Consider the following 13,926-nt stretch of genomic DNA (forward strand, 5'->3'; position numbering starts at 1 on the left):
TGCAGTGTCTGACTATCCCTGTTATATTCCTTGGAGCATTTAATACTTCCCTCCTCTCCCTGCCTCCACGTGAGATTTGAGTTTCAGAAGGTGCTCATTTTGTTCAGCAGAAATGTGGGAAATGGGGCCAGGGAAACGGGGAATCTGATTGCTGAATAGCTTATCATAACAATAGAAACTCAGAAACAAAGAGAAAAATCCTGATTGATCCTGGGCTTCAGGGAAAATCAGAAACAACCCTGCTCTCCCTACTACTGGTACTGAAAAGCTGGATGCGTGTTAAGATAGCCTCAGACCAAAGACTGCCCATTGCTGACCCCATGACAATAGAGACGTTTTCTTACAAACCAATTTGTCTCCCATCCCCGATCACATGCTAGTTTCTGGTAAAGGCAGTTATACTCGCTCTCACCCCCAGACGCTATTGCAGACTGTTGGTCATTTCTTTGCAATGAGGAGTCAGGAAACCTATCACAGCAGCTGGAAGGAAGAGGAAAGCCACCACCACGAGACCATGAGCAGTGTGTTTTCTGTTGGACAAGGCTGAGATCTGGTGGGGGAGGGATTAGGCTGCAGTCTCAGCTCTGCTACTGACCCCTTTCTTGGGCAAGCATCTTCACTTCTCTGGGCATTATTTCTTTCTCCAGCTGTAGAACAGGGATAACACTGATTTTTGTACAAAGATTGTGTAGTTTACAGCTGAACAGAGATTTGAAACTCTTAACTACAAAGTAGACAGCATTACTAATATAGAAACAAGTAATCATACACCCAGGATGGGTTTTTGCAATGTACTTCTACAGAGGATTCTGCCCGAGCACTCAGTGCAGCTGCAGGAGTGAAACCAAACCCAGCTCTTCATGCCCTGCTTGCAAGGGGAAAAGCACAAAACACAGAGAAAAGGTGACAGGAGTAATAGGGCCAGATGGACAGCAGGGGTATCTGAACAGAAGGCTGATAGATGCTCAGTGTGAAGTGGGGAGAGCGGTAAATCCCCCTGCCCGGAGACAGCAAATGAGGAAATTATGTCTCACTTCCGTGCATGAGGGAAGAATCGAGCCATGACAGCACTGCTGGGGGATCTATCCATCTCCCCGACAGAAGCAGCAGCAATTACAGACAGGGGAGGGATGCATGGATGGGTGACTGATCGGTGAGCGAGGAAAGGGTGACAACACAGCATCTGAAACACACAGACCAATGCTGAAGCGCTTACAAATGTTTTGTACGGCCAAGGGCAAAGATTTCCATTGGATGTGTGGGCCAGGGACCTTCCAGCCACTTCAGAATACCACAGTTTGAGCTACACCTTGTTTGCTTGATTTATTGAAAGGAAGGGAGGATAGCCATGTTATTAACTGAGACTTGAGGAAGAAATCAGCATAAACTGCTTTGTGCTTTGCATGGAAAAAATTGCTTCTTTTCCTTCTCCACAATCTGGCCTGTTTAGATTCTCAGGGTGTGGTTTTCTAAAGCACTTAACCAGAGTTAAGGAAGGGTTTTTGAACCCGAAAACTTGCTTAATAACCATTCTCCAACCATTTGGGTTGGTCTAATAAAAGATATCAAATTCACCCAAGGAACCTTGTCTGCCTACGTCCTTAGACCAACACGGCTGCAACCTAAACCCCTTAACCAGAGTTCAGCACTTAACTTCCTCAGGCATGTTTGAAAACGTATACACCAAGTTCTTTGCTACAGGGACTGTCTACTAAGCAGCCACAAACACCTGTCACAATGAGACTCGAGTCCAGGCTGAGGCCCTTAGCTGCTAGAGGAACAGAAACAAAGATATGACAAACTTATCTATCCTAACTACTACAGGGAAGTAAAGCGAGGAACCGAGCACAGGGCTTGTGCAGCTATTTTATTCTGAAACTGTGGCAGCATGTCAGGGGAAGTTACCCCCGGGTAATCACCATGCAAAGGGAGAAGAAATGACACGGTTACTTGTCCCATGAAAAAGTGTTACCAAAAATACCACCACAAAGTCACACTGCAGATAGACAGCATCCATATTTCTCCTTTGGGCCTTTACTGGACTCCTTTGCTGCCTCAGACACACAGATGCACAGCGTGCTGTATTTATTGGAGTTTTCCCTTATAATCAGGAGTTAACCAAAAGCTATGAAGATAAGTACTAGAAGCAGTAGCAAACAGCAGTGAAGAATGCAAACAGATAGGCTCTATGAACAGAAATCTGAGTCTCGCATGGAGACAGCAAGCTTGCTGGGCCCTCAGTACCTGCTTCTTTAATGCCAGGGCAACTTCAAGTTTACTTAGAGACTCCAGGGCTATAAGCACCGCTTTGCTCCAGTTGAGGACCTACCCTGTTATTCATGCTGATCCTGAACTGGGTTTATAATAAAATGCAGCCATATTTGGGGTGCAGCACAGATATTTGTGTAAAGGAAGAGGAATTTGGGTCCAAGACAGCTGGGTTAAATATGCTGTTACAGGATTTTCACTCATCTCTGCCACGCAGACAGACTGGTCCCCAAATGAAACTACATGATGGTTATTTATGTAAGAACCCAAACCTCTGGTTCTCCTTCAAGATTACGTGAGGGGTAAAATGCCAAAAGCTCAATGCACTGAGACTTCTTGCAGCTTTAAAAGTATGTCTGTAGTTGAAGTAAAAGAGTTAATGTTTTGGAACAGACTCCTCTTTCCCGAAAACAATGTCAGAGCCGGTGCAGGAGCTGGGCAACCGTGCCTCCAGCTCCCGAAACTAAATAACCGCTTCTGAAGGAACCCCAGCTTCCTGTTTATTGACTTGCTGCTAGATCTGAAGAGACAGCCTGCTCTGACTCCTCTCACACCCCCCATCTCTTTCATCACGTCCACTTCCTAAGCAGAGAAAAGCTTCATGTTCTTCCTTTTTTGGGTCTGCTGTACAGATTCAACATTTCTCCACTCTTCCCCACCCCCACTCCCCAACAAAAATTCAGAAAGCAGCCAGACACCACGAGCAGAACAACGCTCACACAGAAAGCATGCTTCTCGTCTTCGTGTGCTAGGACAGCGTGGCCTCCTATAACACACGCAGAGAACATTTCCGGTGCCAACAACACAGACCTAAGATCACACAGATACCACGATCTCTGCCAGCAAGAGACCGTGTGAAGAGCTCGACAAACACTGACTCTTAACAAGCAAGGAACTGTTAAGGTAAAAAAAGAAAAAAAAACCCCAACCTTTTGAAACATATTTACTTCCCTGCAATAAGATATTATCACCCATTTCTTCAGGACAACTACACCTGTAGGACCCTGCGTTCGATGCCTAAAGCACCAGTTGAAGAGTTTCATCAGCAGATAAAGTATGGCTATAACATCTCAAGTGAAAAATAACACTTCTCTCCTGTCCTCTTGATGCTTTAGGATCACAGAATTTTGAGAGGGAAAACCTCTGAAGTAAAGGAGTCAGTTCCTTTGTCATCTCACCCAAAAGTTGGTTTAATAACTATGTGGATCAGAGCAGCCCCTAGAATGAGACCCCATTTTGCTGAGCAGACAGATTCAACAGTTAAAGCTTTGAATGGATATTTACTTTGACCAGGCAAGGGCCAACATAATAGAGATGAGCTGGCTAAGGATCCTGGAGGCTGTGGTGCATGCACATTCACAGTATGGTTATATTTCCTGCAGCAGTTCCTTTATTTTCTTAGGTCCTAGCTAAATAAAGTGCCTCCAGTCTAAGGGGAAGATATGGCAAAGAACCATAATCCTATGTGGGATGGATGAGGATTTAGTACATGAGGCAGGGTCAGGACTCCCAGATTTCTTAAGACCCAGGAAGACCACCACAAACCCTAGTTAGACCTCCCACTTCCATCAGGCTGGAGAATTTCACCCAGCCATTCCTGTGGCAAGCCTGATGCTCTGCGGGTCAGCCACAAGGTATCTTGGACTTAAAGACTCCAAATCACGCAGAATTTGCTAGGTGCCTTGTTAATCTCTTCCAGTCACTCATTAACCCACCTAATCAGAGATGTGAATATTACTTCCAGTTAGAGCTTCACTGGCTACAGTTGGCACAAGTCTGTGTGTGGCTTCAGGTGACCCAATGAGCCCCATTTATTCATTCGAAACAGACAATGTTCACTTAGCATCAGCACCGAGGCATGGCGTGCAAGCTCATTCCTTTTTGCAATGCCCTTCCAAAGCCTTAATCTGTGCATACGGGAGAAATTATGAGGGAACTCCATAAACAGAGGGCTGGGACGCTGCAGATTTAGCAGACCTAGTCATAAAACATTGCACATCGATGGCTTCTAGAGTCACTTTCAGGGCTGACTGAACCAAAATATAAACTCCCCTAAAAATAACTTTTCCCAGATCGTGGCAAACTCCCCTGCACCGCAAAGCCCTGGTGACAGCACAGCTGAAATAGCACCCCCACTCAAACCCAGGCAACATGACAACTACAAAGAGGCATCAGATGCCCTCAGACAACAGTGTCCAGAGGAGACCTGCTTCCCCCCCTCCCTTTGCAGCGCGAGGGTTCACAAGCAGAGCAGAGAGGTGGAACAATGAACTCACGCTCTCTTGCTGGGTCTACCATGCTGCAGCAGGTCCAGGGACAGGCAGGGCAGAAGAAGAGATGCAGACAGGAAAGAAAGGGTTAGCTCTGTACATGGGAGGCTCCCCAGCACTCCCTGCGACAGAGGCCCTGTAAGAGCAAGGCTTCATTAAGCCAACAGGAACTGGTGGCACTGTAAATTGCAGCACCTGAGCCAGCCCTGCAGGTCCTCACCCTCCCTTCCAACTCAGCCCCAAGAGGGTTTTACACAAGGCACTGCTGGCCACAGCAGAGCAAGGCCCAGGTGCACACCGAAAAGCTTGTGTTTTAAATTAGTTTTCTAGCCCTCAGGCATAACATGAAAACCCTCCAAAATGAACCCAACATAGCAGAGTTCAGGTTGTGCTCCTACATCTGCAAACAGCCTGAAGCAATAGGGCTGGGAACTGTTCTAGTAGAAAAAAACAAGGTCCCAGGGCACAGCTGGACTGGGAGCTTCCCTGGGACTGAAGAGAGACTCCTACAAGCCAGCCTCCCTCACCCCTGTGCTTTAGGGTTCAGGTGACTGAGCGGGATGGGAGCAGTCTCTGTGCTGAAGGGAACATCAGAAGACAACATAATCATGAGACCTGGGGCCAAATCTCTCTTGAAGACGGACTTTCTCCTGTGGCTGGGGTCCATTATGAAGTCCCCATCTGCTGCCACTGTCTTTGCTGTTTCCACTGCAGAAAAGCCCTCCACAGCCACTGGCCATTGCCCTCCAAGAGACAGGCAACTGTTGGACAGGCTCTTTGGGGCAGTGACTATGTTGGGGAGATGTCCAGCACAGCTGGGCTGGGGTCAGTAGGTCCCAGCACAATACATAAAATGAATGACAACTGCATCTGGCGGGCGAACATCAAGGCATTTGTGGCCAGCGGCACCCCGTAAAAGCTACTCCATCCACACTTTCCAGGAAGCTTTCATACCCAATCTACAGTGTTTCATCCACCCTTCCTGAATGGCGGGGCTGGGCTCAGTCTCCCAGCCAGTGACCTCCTGGATGCTTGTAAGCCCTTGGCCAGATGCCTCTGAAGGCCCAGCAGCACTTGTAGACAGTTGCACCAGAAACATGTACCCACATAAAGCCTATAATTTAAAGGCTACAATGTCATTACAGCCTAAATATAGAGCTGTGAGCAAACACAGATTCAGTACTTGTCTCGCTTCAGATACCTCTGACAGGGAACAAGCTTCCCCATTAATCAAAAGAGACTGCAAGCATTTACTAGGGGGAGAGGAACTGGGCACCTTTGCCGAGAAACTTCTGCTGTTATTATTAAAACAAGCAGCTATGTGTTGTTCAAATAGAGAGGCCTGATCCAACAGAGCTCCTGGAGAAATTGGGAAGAGATTTTGCCTGCCTAAGACCTTGGAAGATGAGGCCTTTACAGATGTCACTGTGCAAATAATGTCCACCAAACCCCAGGGCAGTCCTGGAAGCAAACAGCATTCCCCTATAAGTCTGTACCCTTAAGGCAAGCTAAAAAACAGTGTTATAAACTAGTCTTTTTCAGTATAATCCCAGAAGCTCCAATTTTAGGGATCAGCAGACTTTAGTTATACAAAGCCAGTGCTTTACTGCAGCAGGTTGTAGACAGGACATCGTGATTTAATTATAGTGAGGACAGAAGCAATTCCGGCAAGTTGTGGAAAAAGAATCCTGGTCCACCTGACACCGAATGCTTACGGTGGCAACACCCTACGGCGGAGTCACAATGTGCCACCTTCTCACTGTATGAAAAATCTCACTTACAAATGAGAGAAAGAAAAAGCAGAGGAGCCCATTTGCTCGCCTACTTCAGCTTCCCCCACCAAGACTCAGTCTGCAGTGCAAGTTTTAAATGTCACAGTAACAGGGTGTTCACCCCCTTGGCATGCTCCAGAGAAAAGGGAATTTGTTAATGCAAACTCGTCATGCAGGAGGTGCAGAAATAACCAGAAATCTCAATGCACATAACATGAGGGAACCAGATTTTCCTTTCTCTGCAACTGTTCTGAAGTCAGGGGAAAGAATTATTGGCAATTTGACTAGTGACATCATAAGAAAGGCCCCAAACTAAAATTAAGGGGATCGAGAGAAGGGAAAAAAAGACTCCGAGCACGTATAGAAAGAAGCCCTGTGCTGACACCCAGGTGGTCAGGCAAAAGCAAGTGTAAAGGCCATTACTACAGCGCCTCGTTTCAGGTAGAGGGTCAAAAGCATCTCCCTCCTAGCAGTACAGGAGCATTAGCTGTGTGCATGCTGTTCTGTGGCAGGGTTTTAAGACGAACGTCTGAGGCTTATTGATTCCAATATGTTGGAAACAGCATATCCAGGCACTTATAGCTCAGCATTTATAAAGTCCCAGGTCTCCTTCTCCCATTCAAGAAGTACTTTGAGCCTGCTGAGAAGAACCAACTTCTCCCAACCCTCAATACCTAGTAACCCACAAAAGAGTTAAGAGTAATTTGCCTAAACCGTCTCTCCCCAGTTACTGACAGGTGTCTCCAGCACTACTGGCTGCTGCCTCAGTCACGTGAACCCCTCTTCATCCTAAATAAAGCTGCTTTGCTCATAAACAGAGACAATTCTCACATGCCCTAGGGAACAGCCACAGCATTGTCTCCATCGTTGCCTTCATTACTGACCCATGTCCACAGGGCAGCTGCTGTCACAGGCACTCAGTGCCCATGCTTAGCTGGAGAAGCCTAGAGCTGCTGCCTAGCCAGTGGCTAGAAAGGGGGAAAAATGCAACCAGTTATGAAGCTGGGCACTAACGACCACTCATCCCTGGCCTAGGCCTTGGGTCTGATTCCCAGGTTTCATCCAAACCTGGTATCCCAGAAAACAAAGATCCCCCCCCCCCACCACTTCTTTTCTATTATAAACAAAACACTGCATAATTCAGACTCATTATTCTATCCCCTTGGCAGTGTGAATGTGCAGCTCTTTTATTGTTGTCTAAAAACCTAATGTTGGCCCAAACCATTGCTTTAAAACCCCTCCTGCTGAGGAGAAGTGGAAGAAAGCCAAGTAGCAATCATAATCCCAGCAGTCTTTCCTACCCAAGTGCAGGGGGGCTGGACCCAATGGTCTGTAAGGTCCCTTCCAGCCCCTAACAACTACAAAACTATGAGCACAAGGAGTCAAGCAGTCAAACACAAGACGACATAGACAGGAAAATGAAGTCCCAGGGACTGCACAGCCCAAAGCAATGAGATGCACAAAACCTTTCACCCCTGGAGGTCACCGATTCAAACCCCAACAGACTCGAAATAGTTGCCATCAAATGGCTCTTTGTGGCCTACGGGAAATAAACTGGTAGATTGTAGTCCAGCCCCCTCTCCCGCCTTCAGCTAACAGCACAACTGGCACCTTCGTGGCTCTCTGCCAAGGGCTCCACATGCTGCAGAGACCGAACCCCACAGCACGGCCTTAGGGCTGGGACTGAGCTGCCCTGAAGAGGTGGGACAAGGGAAGCTGCAGCATGGCCATTCCCATGCAATTTAGGCTCTGGAGATGCTCAGTACAGGGAACTGGTTTGCAGGACAGTCAGACAGTCCCTTTCACGAGCACTAGATCTGGCGTTAGCCATGAGAGAAGAGATGGCTTACTTGAGGCACTCTGGGTGAAGTACTGGCCTCACACCCTGGCCTCTGCATCACTTAAACTCTTCTAGTGGTGCAAGGGCCTAGATGAGTTGCACTCGATGCACTTGAGCAGGTTTGAGGGTAAGTCTTAAGTTCCTACACCGATTACTTTAAAATGAAGTCACGCTCAAGACCAGAGATTGGGATGGCTCTAATGCTCACTTCCAGCCTTAAAAGTGATCTGAATAATTCAGCTGTGTGAAGTTAAAAAAATAAATAAATAAATAAAGCCTTTTTATCAGTAGCAAACTTCCTTTTTAAAGGCCCTTCCCTGCCTCCAGCAAAGGCACATGCTCCCCCCCCCCCCCGGGCTTGCACAAGCTCTTGCACAGAAACATGCAAACTGTTTTCAGGGACGGCAGGGAGGAACTCGGACACAAACAACGTACTTGAGGCGAATCGAGCTCCCCAGGGCTTATATTTGATAAATATCAAACCATTCGCGCCAGTATCCCGTGCCCTTCGTGCAGCTCCGAAGTGCAGCTGTTCTGATGTTTTCAATGCCCCTATTGTTTGCTCGAACAATTGCCGAGATCCCCACCTGTCAGGGACAGCGCGCGAAAGCCAGTCCACCCGCCTGCGACTCTCCACTTCCTCCGAGGAAACTTCAACGCGCGCTTGGACGCGAGAACCCCCCCCCCGGACGGGCAGAGGCACGCACCGCCCCAGGCCGGGCAGCATCGGGGACAGACCCCAGCACCACAGACCCAGGGATGCCTTGAAGTCCTGCAACCAGTTTCTTCCTCCTTCATGGCCGGGGACCTTTCTGCTGGACATCTGAGCCCAAAGCAAAGCGGGGCTGGCCCAATTCAATGGGCCTCCGCCTTCGAGGCTCACTGGGGCCCCTCTGGGCCCAGCAAAGCAGCGGAGCAACTCTCCTGCACAAGGACGCGGCGAGGAACGCCTCCTGCAAGCCCCGCACCTCTCTCGGCGACCCAACCCCACACGCCCGGCGCAGCACCGCGCGGGCACCCGCCTGAGAGGCAGCGGGGCGGCTGCAGGGGCTTGGCAGCGGGGTGCCGGGCAGAGCAATGAGCCGCGGAGCCGATACCTGCAGGGGAGCCGCGCACCAGCACCCTCCGCAGCCATCCACCGCCGCGGGAACAGGCGGTGCCGCCCCGCCCCGCCCCCGCAGCTCCATTGGCCGCCGCCCGCGGGACGCAGCCCCGCCCCCCCGCCCGTCGGGCCGGCGGCGGCGGGGGGTGGGAAACGGAGACGGGACCTGGGGAGATCTGAACTCAGCCCCGGGGGCCAGGGCCAGGGCCAGGGCCGGGCACAGAAAGGGGGCCCCAAATGGTTATCATTCTCGTTATTATCATTGTTATTATCACGATCTCTGGCGAAGGGGGCCCCGCACTAAACGTTGGCACAGGAGTGTAGGTACAGGTCTCCCATGGGCTTGCTCCTTCGCTTCCGTGGATTTGTTCAGCAAGAAACCGGTTTAATTTTTGTCGCAGACCCCGCCAAGGGTCCCTGTGTCACTGAGCCGTGCCCGTGGGGTTTGCGGGGCTCCTGCAGCCTGCGTGAGGGCGGGGGAGGCGACGCGCACGGCCCGGATACAACCAGCAGCCCGCCCTGCTGCAGCCGGGATGTCAGCGCCCCTGCTGCGGCACTCGGAGGTTTTCCGAAAGGCCCGGGTCCTGGAGTCACGTGAAAGCCGCTGCTTTTGTGGGGGGTTAACACAGGTGCGTGCGTGTGGGTGATGGAGAAGAGCTTGCCGGCAGCCCCAATACTGGGAGGCGAGAGAGGAAGGACCGAAGGCTGCTCAATGTTGCCGCCAGTCTCACGACCGACCTAGGCCCAAGCGCTGCAGGCTGAGGAAAGCCAGCGCCTTCACTGACACTGCGTGGGGAGTCCAGGCCTTGGCGATGACGTGCAGCAGCGGGCAGGGGGGAGCCTGGGGGGAGGGGGTCTGCCAGCTGCTGCCACGCTCTGCCATCCTGTGCACACATCCAGAAGGGCGGCTCTGCAAGCTGCAAACCCTGCCCCTTGCCTTGAATTCACTGCTCGGAAAGGGAAGACTAAAATGTCTCTTGTGGTGGAGCCAATGAAAAAATGAAAAGGGCTGGGACTCCAGCCTGCTTGGAAGTAGATACAGATGTTGCACAACAACTTTGTCTCTGCTGGGCCACAGCCCAGCCGAAGCCTCCTTCCTCTCGGCTCCCCCAGTGTCGGGATGTCAGCCCAGCTCCAGCTCCAGCTCCCAATTCCAGCCTGGGGAGGAACCTGGTATTTGCCTGGGGCATGGGCAACCACATCTGCTCCTGGACCCTGGGGGCAGGAAGATCGGTGGGGTGGGTCCATGCACAGTGGCCCTTTGGCATGCTAGCCGGCGAGCTGCCAGCAGACAGATAGAAATGGTTCCCTAGTGGCTTGTGGGTCCCTCTTGGGTTATGGTGGCCCTGTCATGGCCAGTATGGGCTACCTGCTGGGAACAAGGAACCTCCAGCTCTTTTATCACAGTGGCCCTCAGTAGGTCTCAAAAGTGCTAGCTGAAGAAAGGCCCCATTTTTCAGATGGAGAAATTGAGGTTCAGGGCAGTGATGTGCCTTGTCCAAGACCATCTGGCAGGGCTTCAGCAGAGCTAGGAACAACATTTGTGCCCTGTGTGTCCCAGTCTGGCCCCCATAGTTTCATCCATGCTGGTTCCTGTGTGCATGAAGGAAGGTATCACCTCCCCAAGATTTGCCCTGAGTTCATGGCAGGTAAAGTTAACATGGTTGTGATCCTATGTTCTGGTCTGACCTGAACAGACCACCAAGTCCACTCCATACAGGGCCCCAGTAACATGAGCTTCACCCCTGCCCTTGAGGGCTGAGATGGGAGCTCTGTCTCCAAGTCTAGGCACCCTCTCATGGCTTCTCTGCTGCAGCTGCTAACAAGCCTGTGCAGTGCAATTGGGCTGCGTGGTTGTTTCAGGGACGTCTGTCCACTACAGATTGCTGGAGGCTTGCCAAACTATTTCAGATGTGGGCCACTGAACAGCTGCCAGAGGGTAACAGCTTGGCATCCTTACTGAGCTGAGACCTGCCCTGGCAATGACCAGTGCATAGGCAGAGTTCCTGAAGTCACTGTGACTGTATGAAGTCTGCTTTTTCTGAGATCGGAGCTCATCTGTGCATTCAAACCAGGGTCTAAGAAATGCAAGGTACCATCAGCCAATTCCAGCACCCTGACTGCGTGCCTTTGTGTTTTGAAAGGGCTGAGTTTGGGAAAGTCAGTGATCCAAGTGCTGCTGAATTATTGAGGATGCAACCAACACAAAGGCTTGCCTACACATCCATCTTCTCCCTTTGTCTGGTCCTGACCTTTCCCATTCCTCCTCAGATTCTCTTGGCTCTTTTAAAGAAGCATAACCAGAAACAACCCACAAGTAAAGGCAAAAAAATCATAATCTAAACATCTGGTTTGTCAAAACAAGGAAACATCTCTACCACAAAGGCCCGGACAGTGGGAGGAGTCTTTTGCAATTCTTAACCCACAACTGTGAGCAAGGTCAGAAAAGGGCCTATCATCACAGGATTTTAAAAGCACAGAATTTTGTTTCAAAATCTCGGGGACTTTAATGAAGAGAAACAAATTTAGTGGCATTTAGGGAACCTTAATGAGGTCAGAGCCACATGGTGCTGAGTGCTGCACGTATAGGTAATGATGAGATAAGAGGTGCCACAAAAGCCTCAAGAGTCTTAATCGACATGACCAAGCGTGGCATGAAAAAAGAAATACCATCACTATCCCCACCTGGCACAGCCAAGTTAAGTGACTTGCTCAAGGTCACATAAAGGGATCAATGGCAGAATGAGGATATAAAGTCCAATCTCCTTAAATGTAGTCAGTCCCACATGATCATCTTGCTCTTGGTAAGGTGGGTACTGGATGGGTGAAAGACTTAAGAGTTGGGATTCCTAACTTCTATTCCCAGCTCTGCTATGGACTTAGAGCCCTTTGTGCCTAAGTTTTCCTGGAAATAAAAAAAAAAAAATGTTCGTATGCCCCAGCAATGTTGGGATGCTTGATGAACACCAGGAGAGGAGATTCCAATTCTCTAGTGAAAAGGACGTGTGTGTGAAATGCAATGAGAAACATGAGCCAGAGTCACTGCTAAACCTTTTACACCATGTTTGTGCCCATTTCAGCGGCAGAAAGAAAAAGCAAAGGCCCAAATGTTTTAATGAAGTGAAGAAACACGATTCCCTCTGTACACAAACACTGTCCAAACCACAATGCCCTGAGACTCTGCCAGCTGCTCCTCCTCCCTCCTTGAACAACAAACATACAATCCAGCCCAACAGCAACCAAGCCCATGTGAAGAGGTACTAAACATGCTCTGCTCAGAAACAACAGCCAAAATGGGTCCAAAGGGCTTCTGGGAGATCTAGGTAGCCCACTTTGTTGCAGTCACAGTGCCAGAAAAGCTCACAGGTTAGGCCTGACCTGACCAACTTCACCTACAGCTGAGCACGTGGGTCTGCATCCCGTGCAAGATGTTGGCTCTCCTGCGGTTTGGGATGGCAATAATCACCCCTTGCACAGACAGTCTAGGCACTCAGCACAAAACACGCTATGAACCTGAACTTCTCAAATTACAACAAAGCTGGCAGGCCTCTTCACAGAGCAAGCCATGAAGTGACCTGATCAACACCAAAGGGCCCCACTCTGCTCTCCTTAATGTGGTGTAACTGCTTTGATCTTTGGCTCCACTGCCATCTGTAGAATGGGAATCAGGCTCTTGTAACACGAGTGTCCCCTGATCACAGCCTTTCCCACAAAGGTGAATCTCTCACTCACACCTGCCTGCAGTGAAAACTTGGGTGGAAGTGCTGTATTCTTGTCTTCATCATATTGCAGTTGCACAGAGGAGCACCCAGTCCTGGAGCAGCAGCCCATTGTGTTAGACACTGGACAGGTACACAGAGATGTCCCAAAGAAATCACTCACTCACTAGAGTCTAAAGCAGCGGTTCCCAAAGGGAAGCAGCACTGAATTAATTAGGGAAGCAGCACAAAACAGGGAGAGGTGACAACCCCTACAGAAGTGGGCTCAGACCAGAAGTGGGGTAGCAGAAACCTGAGAGCTGCTACTTAAGTCATCTTGATAACATTTCTCCAAGCCGGAAATCAACACCGTGACCAAGAAACCACTTCCTGCTGAGCACACCTGTCACAGCCACAGCTCTCAAGGGAAGAGCCATCCATCAACATCTCGAGGCAACCATGACATCACCGTTTCCTACTCTGTTGGGATGTCCCTGGATTCTGCCCATACGGGTTCAGAAGCTACAGTGCCACCAAATTAAGCCACAAGTACTCTAGCTCCATGCTTAGGACTCTGTTCCCTGGTATCTCATAAATGCACCAGAATCTCAGCACAAAGGGAACTTGGACATTCAGGTGCTGCTTAAGAAAAACACAGATGCCTGCCTGAGTTGGCTGAGAGCCTGAAACAGCAGCTCTGAGGGGTGAACTGCCTCTTTTGTATTAGAGGGATGTTAATTCCAAGACCTTTTGCCCTGGGTAGCTCTGTCAACACTACCCCATCTAAAGACCCTGTTTGTGTAACAGGGACAAGGAGCGCAAGCCATCCAGCCTACCTCTCTGTGCTAACAGTCTGCATACCCAAAGGGCCACTGATTGCCAAACTCCCAGAAGGAAGACCTCTGATGCCACTCCTAAGAAGAGAAAGGATGCCAATGAAACTGACTGTGCCTCTTGAGTCCTGGTGTGGGGACTT

General features: G+C 49.9%; 1 protein-coding gene across 1 annotated transcript in view; it reads right to left on the reverse strand.

The window, feature by feature from the left end:
• Positions 1-9,318, reverse strand: part of RASSF2 (Ras association domain family member 2) — a 35,135-nt gene extending 25,817 nt beyond the window's left edge. Inside the window, exon 1 of the mRNA XM_006270384.3 lies at positions 9,248-9,318. The gene's annotated coding sequence lies outside the window, so the exon portion shown is untranslated. The remainder of the gene's footprint in view (positions 1-9,247) is intronic.
• Positions 9,319-13,926: the final 4,608 nt, after the last annotated feature.

This window comes from Alligator mississippiensis, chromosome 7 (genome assembly GCF_030867095.1).
Source record: "Alligator mississippiensis isolate rAllMis1 chromosome 7, rAllMis1, whole genome shotgun sequence".
NCBI classification, from domain to species: domain Eukaryota; kingdom Metazoa; phylum Chordata; order Crocodylia; family Alligatoridae; genus Alligator; species Alligator mississippiensis.